General features: G+C 38.9%; 1 pseudogene; it reads left to right on the forward strand.

Moving 5' to 3' along the window:
• Nucleotides 1-17,857: 17,857 nt before the first annotated feature.
• On the forward strand, nt 17,858-19,478 carry LOC149194671 (replication protein A 70 kDa DNA-binding subunit A pseudogene; annotated as a pseudogene).
• The last annotated feature ends 1,563 nt before the right edge of the window (nt 19,479-21,041 follow it).

Consider the following 21,041-nt stretch of genomic DNA (forward strand, 5'->3'; position numbering starts at 1 on the left):
CAGGCTACTATAGACGATTCATTGAAAACTTCAATAAAATAGCCCAATCTCTGTTCAAAATATTAGCAAAAGATATTGAATTTCACTGGACAAATGATTGTCAAAATGCATTTCAAATTCTGAAAGAAAAATTATCAGTTGCACCCATTCTCCGTGGGCCAAACTAGTCTTTGCCATTTCATATTTCAACTGATGCATCTGATACCGCGATAGGTGCCTCTCTTGGGCAGAAAGAGAACTTGTTCAATTATGCAATATACTTTATAAGCAAGAATTTAACACCTGCAGAATTGAACTACACAGTCACAGAGAAAGAAATGTTAGCCGTTATACATGCAGTAAATAAATTCAGGCACTATATAATAGGTTATCAAGTTTGCATTCATACAGATCATTCAGCAATCAAATACTTGATGAATAAACCCATCACCAATGGAAGAATAACAAGATGGTTACTGTTATTGCAAGAATTTAATATCACAATACAAGACCGGCCAGGCAAGGAAAATCAAGTGGCTGACTTTCTGTCCCGCATACATTCACCCAACGATCCAAATCCGGTTGTAGACAACTTTCCAGACGAACACCTGTTTGCTATAACAGTAAAAATACCATGGTTTGCAGACATTGCAAATTATTTATCTTCTGGAAAGTTTCCAACACAATTCTCTAAAAAGCAGAAATGAAAAATTGTTAGAGAAAGTTCTAGGTATAGTTGGGTAAATGGTGATTTATTTTATACTGGTTCAGATCTGATGATTAGAAAATGTATGCGAGAAGATGAAATATTAGACATCCTGAGAGCATGTCATGATGAACCATGTGGTGGTCATTTTGCAGACAAACGAACAGCATATAAGATGCTGCAATTGGGCTATTACTGGCCATCCATCTTCAGAGACTCTAAGGCATATGTCAAGCAATGTGACAGTTGCCAAAGAACAGGGAGACCGATCACATCAGATGAGAAGCCGCTCAAGCAACAGGTCCTCATAGAACCATTTGAGCAATGGGCACTTGACTTTGTTGGACCTATTAATCCACCATCAAATGGAAAGAGGTACATCCTAGTATGTACAGATTATGTCACCAAATGGGTGGAGGCCAAGGCAGTGAGCAGAGCAACAGAAGATACAATGGTCACTTTTCTCTTTGAAGAAATCTTTGTAAGATACGGAGTACCTAGACAAATTGTAACAGATCAAGGAGCACAGTTTACATCAAAGCTGGTACGAGATCTAACAGAGAAATACAAGATCAAACACAGGAAGTCTACACCATATCACCCTCAAGCAAATGGGCAGGTTGAATCAACAAATAAAGTCCTAGAAAATATCATGACTAAAACAGTACAACTGAACAGAAGAGATTGGTCTGAAAAATTAAAAGATGCATTATGGGCCTACAAAATCACATGGAAGAATACAACTGGTTTTAGTCCATACCAGTTGGTATATGGAAAAGAGGCCTTATTGCCTATAGAGTTTCAGATACACACATACAGACTGGCAGCTGAACTAGGACTAGACCTGTCTGAAGCACAACAGCAGCAGATCATGGAACTGAATCAACTAGATGAGCATCGTCAGCAAGCCATAGAACATACCACATTGGTGCAACAACAAAGAATGAAGTGGCACGACAGATATATCAAAACTAAGACATTTCACAAGGGAGACTGGGCATTACTTTTTGACTCCAAATTCAAAGAGTTCAAAGCAAAGTTCACAACACACTGGCTAGGCCCATATGAAATTGACGAAATCTTTGACAATGGAGCAGTAAAGATCAGGACAATCGACTAGGACTCCACCTCATTTGTAGTAAATGGACACAGGCTCAAAGTTTACAATAGGCCTATCAGTAAGGAAGCATTTATGAAACAACTGGTAGAGGATACAGAACTGGAAATCATGGCACACCAGGCTCAACCATCTTCCAGTCTTGTAGTTGAATAATAATAAAGAAAAAGAAAAAAAACAAAAGAAAAAATATAAAAAATAAAAAAACATATAAAAGATAAATAACTTGTTTGCTCGTGAAAACCAGGAAACTGGCACTAAGCAAACACGAATTCATAGGGGAAAACCAGGGCAACTTGGACTCTATGAATTCCTTATTCTTGTTCTACTGTTCTCACATAATTTCAATGCAGGAAATTTTCCATAGACAACTGACTTGAGGACAAGTCAAATCTTAAGCAAGGGGGAGAATTGCACAAGAACTTTAGCTAGAAAGCTAAAGTATAGATGGAACTTGTATTGTCAACAGGGGGACCTGAAACAAGAAATCATTACAGAGGGACCTGAAAGACCTGCAAATGTCAAAACAACATGTACATATTCCATAAGCATTGCAGAGGGACCTGAATCAAGAAATCATTACAAAGGGACCTGAATAACAATTCAAGAACCAGAGCATGAAGAACAAGGAGTAGCAATAAAGTTTACTTTTCAATCCATCTACAACATTTGATCAACTGATTTCATCCCACTTGTACAGACATCATCCAGGGGAGTATGTATAGTCATTTTGTGCTTGAAAATTCAAATTTTCCTTAGAAATTTTTAGTCTTTGTTAAGTTGAAATTAGTACCTGAGGATATTCATTATCATTCCATATCCTATATTCCCTATACATACCCTATACCCCTTATACATTATATTCCATTTCATATCCATACATATCCCATATTTATTTCATGATCATTAACCCCTAAGTATTTTTCTTTAGAAGCATAAAAAGACCAAACTGGGACCTTTTCAACCTGCATATACAACTCAAGGATTAGTAATGGTGATAATTTTAAATATGACCCAAGATGGTCATTTTAAAATTATAAAGATGTGCATATAACCAAATAAGTCATGTGCTACATGAAAATCTATATATGCCATATGCGAAACAAACAAATGCAATATATGTGTTATAGTCCAAATGGTTATAATATGCATATATCAATATATGCGCTATAGTCAAAATGGTGGAGTAAGATTATATGCATATATCAAAAACTAAAGCGCATGTATATGATATAAGGTAAGGCGCATATAGCGCATATAATAACGAGAAGACTGTGTGCAATACATATGGCAAGACCGCGTACAAAGTCAAAACTATGATTGAATATGTTGCAGCGGGGTATTGTATATGGACTAAGAGTTAATTGCACATCACTCAAACTCATTGCATAAGAACACATTGTTTAAAATCATTGCATATAAGAATGAGTGCCGAGCAAGGTTATAAGCACACGACGGTCTATATGATGTGTGGCAATCATATTGCATGCAGCCAAGGTAGAGCATCCAAATCAAACGACATCAATAAAACGACAATCCAAATCAATACAGGCCAGCACACAGGTACGGGGTAAACACCGTGGCATGGCGACCATTTCCCATTGGACTGTGCGCTGTGAAGGGAGTTATGCGCATACATTCAAATTAAAAATATAATTCGGCCATCCTCATGACACAGTCGGGCGACTGGTCGACAGGACAACCATACCAACCTTACATTGTAGCACCAATAAACAGAGTGCACAGTACACCCATGAAACGGTCATGAACTGACCGATGGTTCTTGCACTGTTCAAAACTCATTCTTCATCGTCGAATAGCTCAGAACGATTGTGTTTGGAGCTGCAAGCTAGTAAAAAGGAAACTAAAGCGGGTTTGAGAGGATATAAGAAGGAAATTATCCTGAACTTAACGCCGAGTGATCACTGAATTTTCGTGATCTATTCAGGTAATGGTGTGGTTTGTTTAAGTTCAGCAACTATGGGATGTAATTGTCTACTGCCTGTGATTAATGGTTAATGATCCTGCCCTTGCCACCAGTCAGCTGAACGAAGCAACAGGGATTCGAAGCATCGTTTAACACTCCTCAGCGCTCGTTGACAACCAGGTAATGCCGAAACCACGCATTAACTCCAGCAGTAAGTCGGTTGACAACAGTTAATAAACATGAGCTTGGCGATAAGATTCACTGCGTATATCATGGCATAAAACACTAGTAAATAGCGCAGCAATTTAAGTTCAAACTTGTTGCATGGATAACACGTTAGTGGTATGGGGCTTGCATGTGAAGTTGTGTAAACCAAAACGGAGTGCAGTATTGTAAATCAAAACAAAGTCTATAAAACAGAGGAGGCAGAGTCTACCTCATAGCGCCGAAGATGTGATTTTTATGATATGTTTGTTTTGTTGCGCGCTGTTGGTTGATGTCATTATTTATATAACTGATATATCACATGCCTGTGTATGGAAATGGCCCGTATGGCAAACAAACATAAAGGATGTGTCTCTGTTCTGGAACCTTTTGCCACTGTGTGTCTTTGTTTTGATTAAAACAATGGGTTGAAGTCTGTGTGGGCCGAAAGAGCTGTGTAATGTTTAAGACCGAGCGTTATTGATTGCCAAAGAGAGTAAAGGCTGAGCCATTTAAAATTCATTTTAAATGTGCTATTTGGTTTTTCAATTTGTTTTGAGGCCGAAGCGTTGTTTTTCAAGCTTTTAGATAAGCAGGCCGAGAGCATTTTGTTGATTTTTAAATTTTTTATGTTGAGGCCGAGAACCATTTGAATGCACTACTAGTTTTAAGAGCTTGTATGTACATAGTAAAAATACTGTTTGTTTTTAATGACTGTATATACACAGTAAACATATGGCTTGATTTTGTTGACAGTATACACAGTGTAGGGTGATGGGCATACATGGAACAATATAAGAATAATGCCTAAACAAATACATTAGAAAATTAAGGACCCTTTATGGAAAATTGTTTTCATATGTATTTTGTTTACCAGAACAAGAGCTAAACAGCAAAATAACATGGCCATGCAGGAAAATGAAACATCTGTTATGTCTATTCCTAGAAGATTTAGGAATAAAAGTCCCATTGACTTAGACAAGGAAGTAGATACATATTCTCCAAGAAAACAGGAAGAAAATGAAATTGCACAAGAAGTATTTGAGAGGGATTCTTCATATGATGATGCAGCAGCAACATCATTAATGAAAACAACACAAGATTTTGAAAATGAAATCAATTTGGGAAGAATCAAGGACTTAACTGACCAATTAGAAATTAGTAAAATCTTGGAAAAACAATTAAAAGAGGAAAACAAGGCAAGTAAGAAGGATAATACTAAGTTGGTCAAGGCAAATGAAAAGCTAAATGAAGAGCTAGGGAGACTGAAACGGAAAAATGATCTACTTTCTAAGCAAACATTTAAATGGTTAAAGGAAAATAATATGTGGCAGGCAAAGTATGAAAAACAGAAGGTAAAAGCAGCTTTGTTCAGGGAAAGACATGACTCAGGTTTGGATTGTTTGGTCAGGGTAGCACAACAGGAAGCATCTACAGGTACAACATCTACTACAGAGAGAAGAAGATCAAAGAGGAGTAAGCAAGCATGGGGACATGCTCGATGATAAGCAAGGAAGAGATGTTGGGCCTTAGTTTTGGTCTTATTTTTGCTCTAAGAAACTTACTAATCCATCTATTTTCCATCCATTTTCCCTTCATTCATCCCATTTTGATGTATATTTGATATCCATTCTGGTATTTAAATTTAATCTATAAATTTCTAAAGTTTTTTATGAAAGTTTGGTTTTAAGTGCAAAATTGGCAGATTCAGAAATTCCCATAATAGCTCTATGGTTGATGTGGTTGCAGGACACTTGGGCACGAATTGAATGCATGGATGGACAGCTTGGGAACTAGGACTAAGCCATCTATGCTTAGTTCGAATAGAACAAGTTTTATTAGGCCCATTTGGTGCTAGTCAATCATGACTAGTCATTCAGAAATCCCATAGAAATAAGACAGTTTTGAGATTCTATGGGATTGGTCATATTTCTTGGGATGGGAGTAATGAATTCGACTTAGATAGATGGATGAGAATAGATGGGTTTGTTTGAGTGAATATAGATCAGTTTGTTTCATGAGACTTCTTATTTAAGAGCCAAGACTTTGATGGCTTATGTATTGACTTATTATACGTTTATGCTGAGACACTTTTGGATTGGAGAGTTAATTTGAAGACTTGTGCTATTATTATTTTGCTGTTCAATGCTATGGATGTGTGACTGAATTTGAGCTTCTGATATCACTTCTCAAGTGTGCAAGGCAAAGGTGGAGGGCCCCCATTCCAAGCTAAGTACACTTCCTTGTTAACTAGTTTTATTTCTTGTAATCTGGTTATTGTAGAACTGGTTTTTCAAAGCTTTATTTCAGATTGATTTATGATTAATGCATGGTGATTGATTTCATTAGTTCTTAGCTTATTCATCACTTTATTAAGTTGGAAAAACAAGTGTTCAAGTTGAGCATCCCTTCTACTAAAATGATGAATTAAAACTAGTTTCCCTTGATTGCATGCAAGTAGTTTCTTTATGTGATTTTGTTATTGAGATGAATGAATTATGATGAAATACCTTATGTGTCTCTTAAGTTAAGAGCTTCTTTCATTAATAATTTATCCATCTTAAGTTCTTGGTTTTAATCTCTGATTCATTAAGTGGTAATTGAGGCAAAGGTGGACTTCTTGAGTCAAGAACTATTTCAATATTTTTCCTCTTTTTAAACTAATTGAATTAGAGTTGTAGGATGTATTGCTTTAAGCTTTTGAATAACTTATCTTTCAAGGTTTGATTACATCTGATCTTCACATATAATGAACTTGCCTCAAAGCATAAACAACCCGGATTGATAAGAAATAATTGTGTTAATTTCGGTAAACAAATTAGCTCAACATTTTCAACATGGTAAGAGGCTAGATGTTGTTCACTTCAGGATTTTTAGGTCATTGGTATATTTCCATGTGACCAAAGATGCACGGAAAACGCTTGAGCCTACAGCAAAGTTTGGGATATTTGTACTATTAGGTGTACTTTCCGACCAGTGCGATGATAGTGGTTCACAGGGATGTCAGATTCGATGAGGAGAAGGCCATGCGAGTTTCCCTTGAAAGGGAGATTGAGCTAGATGTAGATGATGATATTTTAGCTCCTAAGGTTGAGGAGCCTCAAGTTGATGTGGAGCATCCACATGTAGAGGATCTGGGAGTGGAGACATCCACTCAGACATAGTCTTCCAGAGAGGGAAGAAATCACACCAGAGAGGCTAACAGATTGTTGGATGATGTACGAGAGAATGTGGGAGCACCCACTTCTCTGCACAGGAAGAGGAGGTCACCTGAGAGGTACACTGGATACATGGCTTTAATGGGTGAACGTGTTGTGACAAAACCATCTTCCTTTAAGGAAGCAATGTAGTAGCTAGTTTGGGTTGATGCCATGGTGGAGGAGTATGACTCCATAGTTCATAACAATGTTTGGGATGTGGTCCTGAGACCAAAGGACAAGTTAGTGGTGAGCTCCCGTTGGATTTATAAGGTAAAGCAAGCTGCAGATGGCAGTGTGGAGAATCATAAGGCTAGATTTGTGGCCCGTGGCTTTTCACAGGTAGAGGGGATTGACTATGATGAGACCTTTTCTCCTGTTGCAAGGTACTCGTCAATCATATCTATATTGGCACTATCAACACATATGGGTTGGAAGATACATCAGATGGATGTGAAGACAGCCTTCCTTAATGACATGATTGAGGAAGAGGTGTACATAGAGCAACGTGAAGGTTTTGAGACCTTTAATCTTGAGTCACATGTGTGTTGGCTCAGGAGAGTGTTGTATGGACTGAAGCAAGCACCCCATGCTTGGTACACCAAGATAGATAGCTACTTCACTAGGTTGGGCTTCACGAAGAGTGAAGTAGATGTGAAACTATACCACATAGTGGTGGAAGGTAAATTGTTGATCATTGTACTTATGTTGATGATATCATATTGACAGGTGATGATCAGTTGATCAAGTCTTGCAAGGAGGACCTTTGCAAGAGAGTTTGAGATGAAGGACATGGGGCTCATGCATTATTTTCTTGGCATGGAGGTATGGCAGGGATATGGGGAGTTTTTTGTGTCTCAGGGCAAGTATGCTAATGAGATACTCAGGAGATTCTGCATGGAGAGCAGAAAACCCATGGAGACTCCTCTAGTAGGTAACTGGAGGAAGTAGGATGTTACTTCATGGGAAGTAGTGGAAGCTACTGTTTACAGGAACCTTGTGGTTTCACTCACGTACTTGGTGAACACACGATCAGATATGTGCTATGCAATTAACCAGCTTAGTCAAGCGATGGTTAGGCCTACCAAGTTGTATTGGAAGGCGGCAAAGAATTTGTTTAGATACCTCAGGGGTACTTCTCAGTATGGATTATGGTACAGATGGATAGAGGGAGTGAAGCTTGAAGGCTTCACCGATGCATATTGGGTAAGGATTCCATCCGATAATAATATCACATAAGGAGGGATCTTCAGTATTGGGTCAGTGGAAATTTCTTGGTACAATAGGAAACCGAGATCGGTTGCACTTAGTTCGGCAGAGGTAGAGAACATGGTTGTGAGTTAGGAAACATGTGAGGCCATCTGGATGAGGAAGATCCTGGTTGGTTTGTTTGGCCAACAGATGGATCCAACTGTGATTGATTGTGAATCAGAGTTGTATCAAACTATCTGAAAATTCATTTTTTCATGATCGGTCCAAGCATATTGATATCTGATATCATCATCTCAAAGATTGTGTATTGAGGCGGATTATGTTGTTAGAGTACATTTCCACGAAGGAGCAAGATGCTGACATTTTGACAAAGGCATTGTCAAGATGTAAATTTGAGTTTCACAAAGATAGGATCGGGGAAGCTAATAATCCATTTCTTGTTGAGAGGGAGTGTTGAGAAATGGCAACAAGAAATTCCAGTTTAATTTGTCCTTGATTAAACTAAGAATTAAAATCAAATTCTATTCTCATATCAACTTGTAAATAGTTAATTAAGTTTAATTAACCTAACTAGCTTAGGAATTTTGAGTTGGAAGTCTTTCTCTAGTCGTGTATATGTTCTCCCTAAGTTTTAGGGGTCCAGTATGAGTTTAAATTGAGTTGGAAATTAGATCACTCGTTTTACTGAGTTAAGCTCAGTTAAATTAGTTCTAAACTGTTTGTGTAACTAATAGAGATTTAACAGTCAGTTGGTGCACTAGTGCATCCACAAGTGTCACTCTAGTTAACAGAAGATTCCCTCATCAGAAACTCATGCATGTTGATTATGAGAAAGATGCAATTGAGACTAGAGTGTAGGGACAATGTACTATTAGTTGTATTATTTACTAGAGTGTAAATATCATGCATGCATCAGGTATTGATCATATGTTTGGATTGCGCATTTTTGGAAGCATGAATTCCCTTTAAATACAGGCTATTCATCCTAGGAATTACGCAAGAGATTAGGGGTTTGGAGAGCTGCAGAATTGGCTAAGTGCTGTCCAAGAGATAGCTTGTGAGTTGAGAGTTGATTATACTTGTGCAGGGATTGTTCTAATGAGAACAAGTTTTGTATATTCATTCATATTTATGATATATGCAATACAGATAGCAGGGTTTTGAGTAGTGGATTTCCCTAGATACATATTGTGTTATGTGCCATTGATTTATCTTCTTCTTGTTCATATTGTTTTCATTGATCTATTGGCTCCCATTGGTTGAAAGTAGAAGTAGATTCTTGTCCTGTGATTTAGTAGATTGCATGAGCTTGTGAATATACAGGATTTTCTACAGATACGTCCCTTTCTTATTATTTTTTGTGCATAGCCTGAATAAGTTTCTTTTGTGCATAACTTCAACGAGATGCTTTTTGGGATTAGCTTCAACAATATTTCTCAACAATCCATTGGAACTTTAACTTACGCTAAAGGCTTTGAAATTGACTTCCTTCATCAAATAGGTAATATATAATTCCACACAAGATTCTACATCTCAAAAGGATCTTTCTCTCACCTTTTTCTCATAGTCGTAGTCTTAGAATCTACATGCAGTTTTTTGGTTCATGCACTCCTCTTTGCAATTCATTCTTGCTCATTCTGCAACATCGACTACTTTCTATTTTATCCACTATTACTCACACACATAACTTCCCGACCACACACACACTACTCGCCATGAGAATATAGGTTCCTTCTTTGGGTGGCATGGTCATTCTGAAAACATTAGAATGGGAATGTAGCTCATACCTCCAGAGTAGCTCAATACCACTCATATTCCTTCTCATAACTACTAGAAGTTAGTTAGTTCATCTACCAAATCAGAAATCGAAACATTTAATTCATGTATGATAGGAAACTTCCCAAATCACCCTTACAAATTCTCTCGTAGGGACTAGGATATATATTGGTTGATCACTTCTTCATATTTAGAAATATATTAAATAAAAATGAATAATTACATCTAATAAGCCTAGTGAAATATCCATGTTGGCCATGCCAACAACATAAGCCTTAATTACAATTACAAAACTTGGTGTTTAAAAAGGGGTGTTACAATCCCCTCCCCTTTAATGGAACACCATCCTATGTGATCACACTATTTAGGTGTCATTCTTAGTAGCATTACACTATCCCAAGTGTATTTTTTAGCATCACACCATTCCAAGTCCCTTCTGTTCACTACAATAGTATGTGGACTAATTCTTTCCAATAGTTTCATGTAGAAATTCTCACTGTAGATTAACCTGATAATGTAGTACAACTAAAGAAAAATACTTAATCTACTTCTACAATCAAACTTTGTAGAAGCCTAATAGATTTGAGCAAGATCAACCAGAACACATATAACCAAAAGCAGAATCAATGCACATGAAACACAGAAGAATACTAAGGGGAAAGCCTCAGCTAAAAACCCCACTATCTGTATTATCATACAAGTGGAAATATCTCAGGATTACACACAAATTTAGCTCTCACAGCGAGCCAGCACTCAATACAATACTCACAGATGCTCATAGGCAAAATAGACTTCTCATTAAGTCCTCCACACTGCCCTCCAAGCTCCTATTTCCTAGCGCAGTTTTTCCTGGGTGATCCTACTGTTACCATGTGTAACATTGATCACTCACACTGATCTTACACCCTATAAAACTGCACAAATCTCAAGGAATGAATTCCTTATACATGTAAGAGTTTTCCTTATAGGAAAATTCTAATGACTGATAGTACATTGTCCCTGTCTTCAATCTCAACTAGGTCTTTCTCCGAATAGACATGCATGAGTTATTTATGAGAGAATCTTCAGTTATCTAGAGTACACTAGTTTGATGCATGCATGCATTAACTGACTGAACTCACAATTAGTTCCTCAAACTGTTTGGAACTAAATTAACTGGACATAACTCAGTTAACTGAGCTAACTAATTACAACTCAATTACAACTCATCACTATCTCCTTAATTAAGGGATAATCTCCTTAATTTAAGGAATAACTGTTGCATGACTTCACAAAGACTTCTAGCTTGAATTTCTCTGACTAATTAACTTAAGATGAATTAATTAATTATTTTCCAAGCAGTTGGTGAGACTAAATTCAAATTTTAATTCTCAATTTTAATTCAAGGACAAATTAAAATTGGAATATTCTTATTGCCATATTTCAACACTCCCTTTCAACAAGAAAGGCATTATCTGCCACCCCGATCCTGTCTCTATGGAACTCGAATTTACACTTTGACAATGCCTTAGTCAAAATGTCTGCATCTTGCTCCTCGGTCGAAATATACTGCAACAACATGATCCTCATTACCACACAGTCTCTGAGATGATGATACCAAATGTCGATGTGCTTGGACTTGTCATGAAATACTGGATTCTTAGAGAATTTGATACAACTCTGATTATCACAATATATCACAGTTGGATCCATCCTCTTATCAAACAAACCAACTAAAATTTTCCGCATCCAGATGGCCTCACATGCTTCCTAACTTGCAGCCATGTATTCAGCCTCTGCCGAGCTGAGTGTAACTGACCTCTATTTACTGTTGTACCAAGAAACTGCCACCGACCCAAGGTTGAAAATTCCACCTGATGTGATCTTCCGATCTGATGGACTCCCCACCTAATCTGCATTAGTGAAGCCCTGTAGCTTCACTCCCTCTATCCGTCTGTACCACAATCCATATTGAGATGTGCCTCCGAGGTATCTCAATACATGCTTTGCCACCTTCCAAAACATCTTGGTAGGCTGAACCATAGCTTGACTCAGCTGGTTCACCGCATAGCACAAATCTGGTCATGCGTTCACTAAGTACATTAGTGAACCCACAAGCTGCCTATAAACAGTAGCTTCTACTACTTCTCTTGAAGTAGCATCCTCATTCCTCCAGTTACCTGTTAGAGGAGTCTGCATGGGCTTGCACTTCTCCATGTGGAATCTCCTGAGTATCTCATTGGCATAATTTCCTTGAGACACAAACAAATCCTCATCCTTCTGTCATACTTCCATGCCAAGGAAGTAATGCATGAGACCCATGTCTTTCATCTCAAATTCTCTTGCAAGGTCCTCCTTGCAAGACATGATCAACTGATCATCACCTGTCAATATGAGATCATCAACATAAAGTACAATGATCAACTGCTTACCTTTCACCATGATGTGGTACAGGTTCGCATCCGCTTCACTTTTTGTGAAGCCCAACCCAGTGAAGTAGTTGTCGATATTGGTGTACCAGCACAAGGTGCTTGCTTCAGCCCATACAAAGCTCTCTTGAGTTGGCACACATGCGACTCAAGATCAAAGGTCTCAAAACCTTCTGGCTACTCTATGTACACCTCTTCCTCAATCTTGCCATTGAGGAATGTAGTCTTCACATCTATCTGATGGATCTTCCAACCCATCTGTGCTGATAGTGCCAACATCAATCTAATAGATGAGTACCTTGCTACAGGAGAAAAAGTCTCATCATAGTCGATCCCCTCGACCTATGAGAAACCACAGGCAACAAATCTTGCCTTATGTTTCTCCACACTACCATCAACAGCTTGCTTTACCTTGTAAATCCAATGAGAATTCACAACTCACTTGTTCTTTGGTCTTGGAACCACATCCCAAACACTATTCCGAACTATGGAGTCATACTCCTCCACCATAGCATCAAACCAAATCGGCTATTACACTGCTTCGTCAAAGGAAGATGGCTCGGTCTCAACCCATTCCCCAACAAGGGCCATGTACCTCTTAGGTGACCTCCTCTATTTGCACTAAGAAGATGGTTCTCCCACATTCTCTCTCGCATTTGACAACAATCTGTCATCTTGTCTTGTGTGCTTCCATCCATCTCTAGAAGACTCTGCATGAGTGGATGTCTCCACTCTTGGATCCTCTGCATGCGGCTACTCCGCATCAGTATGAGGCTCCTCCTCCTTAGGAACCAATAGTTCCTCCACAACCTATTGTTGGAGCTCCCTTTCAAGGGAAACTCGCATGGCCTTCTGCTCATCAAACTTGAGATCTCTGCGGACCACTGTCCTCCAACTAGTAGGCAATTACACTCGATAGTTGTGGGGTGTAGCAGTTTACCCCACAAGTATCCCCAACTCAGCTGTTGGCTCAAGCTTCTTCCGTGCATCCTTTGGCACATGACAATATACCAATGAGCCAAAGATCCTGAAGTGACCCACATCTGGTCTCTTACCAGAGAAATATTCCTCTCGTGTTTTCATCCCAAGTATGCGATGCAAGCTTCTATTATGCAAATAGACCGTTGTGTTGCATGCCTCAGCCCACAAATGTAGTGGTAGGCCTTGGTCATGCAGCATCACTCGTGCTACCCCTACAATCGTTTTATTCTTCCTCTCGGCCACCCCATTCTGCTGTGGGTCATAAGGTGCCGTCAACTCGCGTTTAATTCCTTCCACTACACAGAAGTCCTTAAACTCTTGAGAGACATACTCTCCACCATTGTCGCTTCTCAAGGCCTTGATCTTTTTCCTTGATTCTTTCTCAACCAAAGCTTTGAACTCACAAAACTTTGAGAAGGTTTGGTCCTTCTTCTGCATGAAATAAATCCAGTATTTACAAGAAAAATCATCAATGAAAATCACATAATACCTTTGCTTCGTAGTGGATGCCATCGAGACTGGTCCACACAAATCAGTATGAACTCGCTCTAAGATCGCTTCTGCTCGACTGTCTCAATCATGAAAGGAATACTTGGTGCACTTTCCCAAGGTACAACCTTTGCATGTGTCAACTTGCTCAAGTTTGCCTTTGGGAAGTCCAGTAGAGATCTGCTGCATTATCTTCAAGGCCCCATGATATAGATGGCCCAACCACTTGTGCCATAACTCGCCAATGTCTTGGCTTTGCACCAATTATGCTTTCAAACTCAATACAGCATAGTCATCTACTTCTAGTTTATAGAGATTCTTCACTCGAATCCCAATCCACTTGGTCTGACCTGTGTCTATGTGTCTTAGGAATGCTTTTCCATTACTAAAGGCAACATTGTAGGCTTTGTCCTCCAACATCGCAACCGATACCAAGTTCTTTTTCAGTCCAGGCACATACTTCACATCTATCAAGGTGAGAGGAGCTCCATGCTCCCTATGAAAGGCAATCATGCCTTCACCTGACACACAGTACTTCCTGTCGTCAACCATCTCTATGTGCATCTTGAGGTCTTTCTCCTCCAAGGTACTGAATAAAATTTTATTGCCAGTCATGTGGAATGAGGCTCCACTGTCAAGATACCAAACACAACCCACCATCGACGAAACCATACATGCGATGATGGTAAAGTCCATTTCGAACTGAGAGGCTAATGCCTCACCTTCTGATCCTTTTGTCGATCCCTTCTTGGACTTCTTCGATCAGCAATTTGTTGCATAATTTCCCATCTTGTGACAATTAAAGCATCTCACTTTAGATTTGTCACCCTTCTTCCCTCCATGAGAGGAATTCAATTTGGAATGGGAAGCCTTCCCTTTCCCTTTCCTTGCCTTACTCGCTAAGGACAGATTTTCTTCATCATCATTCTTTAATGAAGAACCATCTCGAGTGCTCCCCCTGATCTCCTCCTGCATGAGATCCGACCACAGTCGTTCCCAATCTGGCAATTTCTCTCTTCCATTCACAGAGTCCTGGTAGCTATTCCAGCTCTTTGGAAGGCCGAAGAGAGCAAGGCTCACCATATCATCATTGGCAGTAGTTATTTGCACACTACCAAGCTCATCTATGCAGGTGGTGAGCTTGTTCAAATATGTAGAAATAGTATCGCCCTTCTCCATCCTATTTTTCCGAAGCTTGCCCTTGAGTGCTAGTTTCCTTTGGTTGCTATTGTTCTGATAGAGGTCCTTCAATGTCTTCCACATTAAAAATAGAGTATCCTTCCCATGGAGACTCGAGACAAGATGGTCTTGAACTCCCTCCAGAAGAATCTGTCTCACCTTCGCCACACACTTCATCCATTCAGCCAATTCTTGTGCATTAGTTTCAGCTGGCTTGGGGATTTTTTGATCAATGAAATCCTTTAAACCATTGTCTTCTAATACAACTTCCATGCGATCTTTCCATTCTATGTAATTCGAGCTGCCTTCCAAGGCATACTCGAGTCTTAAGCCATAGAACGCCATTGACCAACCTGAAGTATGAGATGAATTCGATTTGTACCTGCAATCCCGAACTCCAAACTTCGAATTCTCCTCTGTATACTGTTCACAGCTCTGATAACATTTGCTCTGATACAATGTAGAAATTCTCACTGTAGATTAACCTGATAATGTAATACAACTAAAGCAAAATACTTAATCTACTTCTACAATCAAACTTGTGGAAGCTTAATAGATTTGAGCAAGATCAAGCAGAACACATATAACCAGAAGCATAATCAATGCACATGAAACACAGAAGAATACTCAAGGGAAAGCCTCAGCTAAAAACCCCACTATCTATATTATCATACAAGTGGAAATATCTCAGGATTACACACAGCTTTAGCTCTCACAGCTAGCCAGCACTCATTACAATCCTCATAGATGCTCACAGGCAAAATAGACTTCTCATTAAGTCCTCCACACTGCCCTCCAAGCTCCTATTTCCTAGCGCAGTTTTTCCTGGGTGATCCTACTGTTACCATGTGTGACACTGATCACTCACACTGATCTTACACCCTGTAAAACTGCGCAAATATCAAGGAATGAACTCCTTTTGTATGCAAGAAATTTCCTTATAGGAAAATTCTAGCAACTGATAGTACATTGTTCCTGTCTTCAATCTCAACTGGGTCTTTCTCTGAATAGACATGCGTGAGTTACTTATGAGAGAATCTTCAGTTATCTGGAGTACACTAGTTTGATGCATGCATGCATTATCTGACTGAACTCACAATTAGTTCCTCAAACTGTTTGGAACTAATTTAACTGGACATAGCTCATTTAACTGAGCTAACTAATTACAACTCAATTACAACTCATCCTTATCTCCTTAATTAAGGAAAAATCTCCTTAATTTAAGGGATAACTGTTGCATGACTTCACAAAGACTTCTAGCTTGAATTTCTCCAACTAATTAACTAAAGAAGAATTAATTAATTATTTTCCAAGCAACTGGTGAGACTAAATTCGAATTTTAATTCTCAATTTTAATTCAAGGACAAATTAAAATTGGAATATTCTTATTACCACATTTCAACATTTCACTAACATTTCTCTTGCATAACAACATCATATTTCATGTCTTTTTTCTTTCCCATTGCTTTAACAATGGAATTTGATTTCATAGTCTAGTTACTTCTGAATGATGGCATTCCATCTAGTACCTACATATAAAAATGAATAGAAAATGTGTGTTATGACCATTTTATGCATCCTGTTAGTTCCAGTCTTCGTAGCCTGTCATCAGGGATCAACATGAGCTCTTACTATGTCTGTTTTTTCAGATGTTTTGCACATGATAATAAGCCCAAAACATGTCATAAGTCTGTTCATCAGGAGCAGCTCGGAAAGAGCTTTCCAATGGTATATTACACTCCAAAAATCAGCTCCTGGATCAAAAGATATGACCGAATGAGTGATTGGCTCAAAGATCTCCCACGCCGCAGTTCAGATATTGAATGATCTAGAAGAAGCTAGGAAATGTCAGTGGCTGGTCTTGTGGTTGGATTGTGATGGAGAAGGAGAGAATATAGCATTTGAAGGCCTATTACCGTGCTGCTAATCTTCATCTCAAACATATGGTGAGATCGTTTCTCTGCTTTGATTGAAAGAGGTATCCTGTGCAGACAGCACGGTACATTGTTGACAGGGATATTGCTGGTGAAAAGTTTACAACTGCTGGTCTCATGGTTCTAGAGAGGAACTACATAAAGATTTATAGATGTTCATTCAGTATTTGCTATCATCCTTACTTACATATTTTCCAAGCTTGACAATTCATCAGCTTGTGTCTATCTGCCTACCTAAAATTATTCAGCAACATGTTTTTTATTTGAGCAACATGATCTGGAGTGAAAGGATTTCATAGGGCCTTTTTAAGGCCGAATAACAAAATGCCTTAAGGATTTTATAGCAAAATTTCACTTCAAGGCATATGCAATGACTCAAAACACAGTGAGATGGTTGCAGAGGAGCAAGTTTGTTGTATCTGTGGGTGTGAGGAAAGTGAAGATCACGAGACAATGATTCATCCTTGCACTTGCAATGGAGGCTCAGTTGTTGCACATCCTAGTTGTGTTGATGCTTCTCGAGCAAATTTATAGGTTTTGTAGGTTGCAGGAAAAAGGAGAAAAGCTCCATTTACTATTCATCACAGACCTGTGATTGGTTAAGTGCGAGCCAGTTGTTAGGGCTATCTACCTACATTGGATGTCTGTGGGCTATATATGAGAAATGCAATCCCAAAATTCTGTGTTGCCATATTAATTTCTACTACTTCAACGATTGGAAAGACTGAGGATTATCATATTTTTGAACATGGAAATTGTGATACCTAAGTGTGCCATCATTGGTGAACCAAAACAACTCATAGATGCAAATGCAAGTGCTCAGTAGCAGCAGCAACAAAGGGCTGCAATTCCAATGCAGTTTGCTCCTTAGGCTCAATCTCCACCACAAGCCCAAGCAATGCAGTCTTATGGAAGTTCTCTCAACACAGGGCCTAGATCACCACAAGCCCAACCAGGGCAGTCGTATGGAAGTTCATTCAATCGAGGATCAAGAATGGTGCCAAATATAAACATGGAGGCTCAACTAGTAAATGGAGTGTATCAAAGGAATGAGCCCAGTGTTGCAGTACCCATGCCCTCACATATGTCTGGAGCTGGAACTGGCTCATATACAAGGCCTGCACCGCCACTTCATCAAATGCAAATCCCAGTAGTTGGAGGAGTATGTGGAGCAATTTATAGAGGAATGAATGATGCCTCCAATCCATATGGTTGTCTAACTGTTGCCCCTTCCTATCAACCACCTCCCATGTATTCTAGCAGAGGACCGATTGCTAGAAATGCGGGTCCTGCAAGAATTATTCCTATTGCAGTATTGAATCCTTATCAGGGCCGATGGACAATAAAGTCTAGAGTCACTTCTAAAGGAGAACTTCATCGCTATAACAATGCAAAAGGAGATGGAAAAGTCTTTAGTTTTGATCTGCTAGACTATGATGGTGGGGAAATACGAGTAACATGTTTTAATGCTATTGCTGATCAGTTTTATGATCAGATAGAAAGTGGGAAAGTTTATATAATCTCAAAGGACGTTTAAAATCCGCACAAAAAAATTTCAATCACTTAAAGAATGACTGGGAAATTTTCTTGGAGTCTACTTCAACAATAGAACCATGTTTGGAGGATGACAACTCAATACCAAAGTAGCATTTCAATTTTATACCAATAAGTGAAGTTGAGAACATTGAGAACAATTCTATGGCAGATGTCATTGGTGTTGTAATCTTAATCAATCCATCAAGTATAATAATGAGAAAAAATGGTACGGAAACTCAGAAAAGGTCTCTTCAAATGAAGGACATGTCAGGTTGCAGTGTGGAGCTCACTATGTGGGGTGCCTTCTGCAATAAGGAGGGTCAGAAGATTCAAGAGTTATGTGATTCTGGATCCTTCTCCATCCTGGCTGTGAAAGTTGGACGGATTAGTGATTTTAGTGGCAAATCTGTGGGTATAGTTTCCACAACCCAACTTGTTATAAACCCAGACCTTCCAGAGGCTCGTCGATTGAGAGACTGGTTTGAGAGAGAGGGGAAGGGCACTGCTTCTCAGTCTATTACTAGAGAATTGACATCCGGGGGAAGAGTGGAAATGTGTAAGATGGTTTCTCAAATTAAGGATGAAGGACTTCGTAGATCTGAGAAGCATGACTAGATTTTAGTAAAAGCGACCGTATCTTTAATAAAGACAGACAACTTTTCTATACTACTTGCCCTTTTTTCATTGGAGAAAGGCAGTGCCACAAGAAAGTTAGCAATTATGGGGATGGAACCTGGTATTGTGAAAGATGTGATCGGAAAGTTCCTGAGTGTGGCGTTGCACTTCTGGAAGTGTGGCCCTACGCACAACGCTCACACCTGGGCAATAAATAGAAACAACAATCGCATCATCTCTCGAGAAGGGCACAAATTCCTTTGAGCAACTCTTCCTTGATTGCATCTCATGATTACCAATCTACCAATTTATTGGCGATGGTATAAGACAAGGCAGTATTCTGTGGGTTTAAGTGCAATGGGAGGCCATGCTATCAGTCATATAGATGGTCTATGGGAGGTTGTGAAGGAAAAAGGGATTCTTACATCTCAATTTGTTGTGCATACTGGTTCTCAAAACATTGTCATGAAGCACAATCTTGATAAACCATCTCTCGTGGTAAGCCAGAGAGCACTTGCCAGTACTCTTATCTCTGAATTGAGGAACCGCTATCCAAAGGATCAGTTAGAGCTTTTAGAGGCCTACCCAGGTGACAAAATCTTCTATATCTTTGACAGATTCACTTTGAGAAGCATTTTGTTTGGGCAGATTTCGATGCCCATACTGTGACATTTGGAAGAAGAAATGCAGAGCCTGTCCAATATAATATGCTTGTTGGAGCTAATGGAGTCAGATCTACTGTTCGATAGGAATTCATCAAGCAGCAGGATTTCAACTATCAACAAATCAACATGCCTTACACATTCAAAGTTCTTCATGTTTCAAAGCCTCTAGTTTTGACTCCAAATGCAGTACACACCTTCAGATGGTCAAAAAATGAAGTGGAGGGACAACATAGTTGGTTCAATTTTCTTCATTTTTTGGGTCGCGCTAAGGGTTCATCTATTAGATATGGTTGTTTTCTTTCACCAGGTGATGAGATGCCTATACTAATCGAGTGGAAATCATCTTCAAACTCCAAATGATTTGTTAAAAAATAAATTCTCCAACAGAGCTTAAAGAATTCATTAAGAAGTACATGCCACCCTTGAAAGTTTCTTTGGAGGCAGCAGAAGCTTTCATTAAGCAACGACCAACAAATTCCATGAAGGAAACAGTTGAATAAATGAGGAGGAACATATTTCAGCCAATAAAATTTCTCTAGCAATAGAAAAAAAAAAAACGAATTGGAACTAATGAAAATCGTTGGAGGCAAATGATTTATTAAAACAAGGAGGAGCATTAGATTCATATGTTTCTGTGTGTCAAAGACAGGCTCTGCCTCCTATTTATCCACTTCCTATGAGGAATGGGTTGTTATCTGATATTGATTATTGTGGGATAGATCTAGGGCTTGAATATTTACACCATGAGGGAGCAGGAGAACGTGTTTTAGACCAGAATTATCTCGATTATGTGCTAAGAGAAGCTGACCACGATGATGCTGCCCTTCATAGCGCTGACTTCACATGTCCTCCCGGTGTTTATGTTTTCTAGGAATAGATGACAAGTGTTTTATCTATGATATCAACAACATCTAGTTTTTAAAGGAGAGCTGGCAATATTTGAAACACTCAATGAACAAATGGCAAATATTTTAGGAACCCAAGGCATCTACAGAGCGCAGGTGGAGGGTGATTTAATCATCCCAGATTATCCCTGATTTCCAGCGATGTTCCAAAATAGAATTTGGCAATCCGACTTGTGGCAGCAAATTAATTGTTCCTTTTTTATTTTTGAGA

This window comes from Pinus tabuliformis, chromosome 2_2, assembly GCF_031772625.1.
Source record: "Pinus tabuliformis cultivar Carrire ecotype Pingquan chromosome 2_2, CPIR1, whole genome shotgun sequence".
Classification (NCBI taxonomy): domain Eukaryota; kingdom Viridiplantae; phylum Streptophyta; class Pinopsida; order Pinales; family Pinaceae; genus Pinus; species Pinus tabuliformis.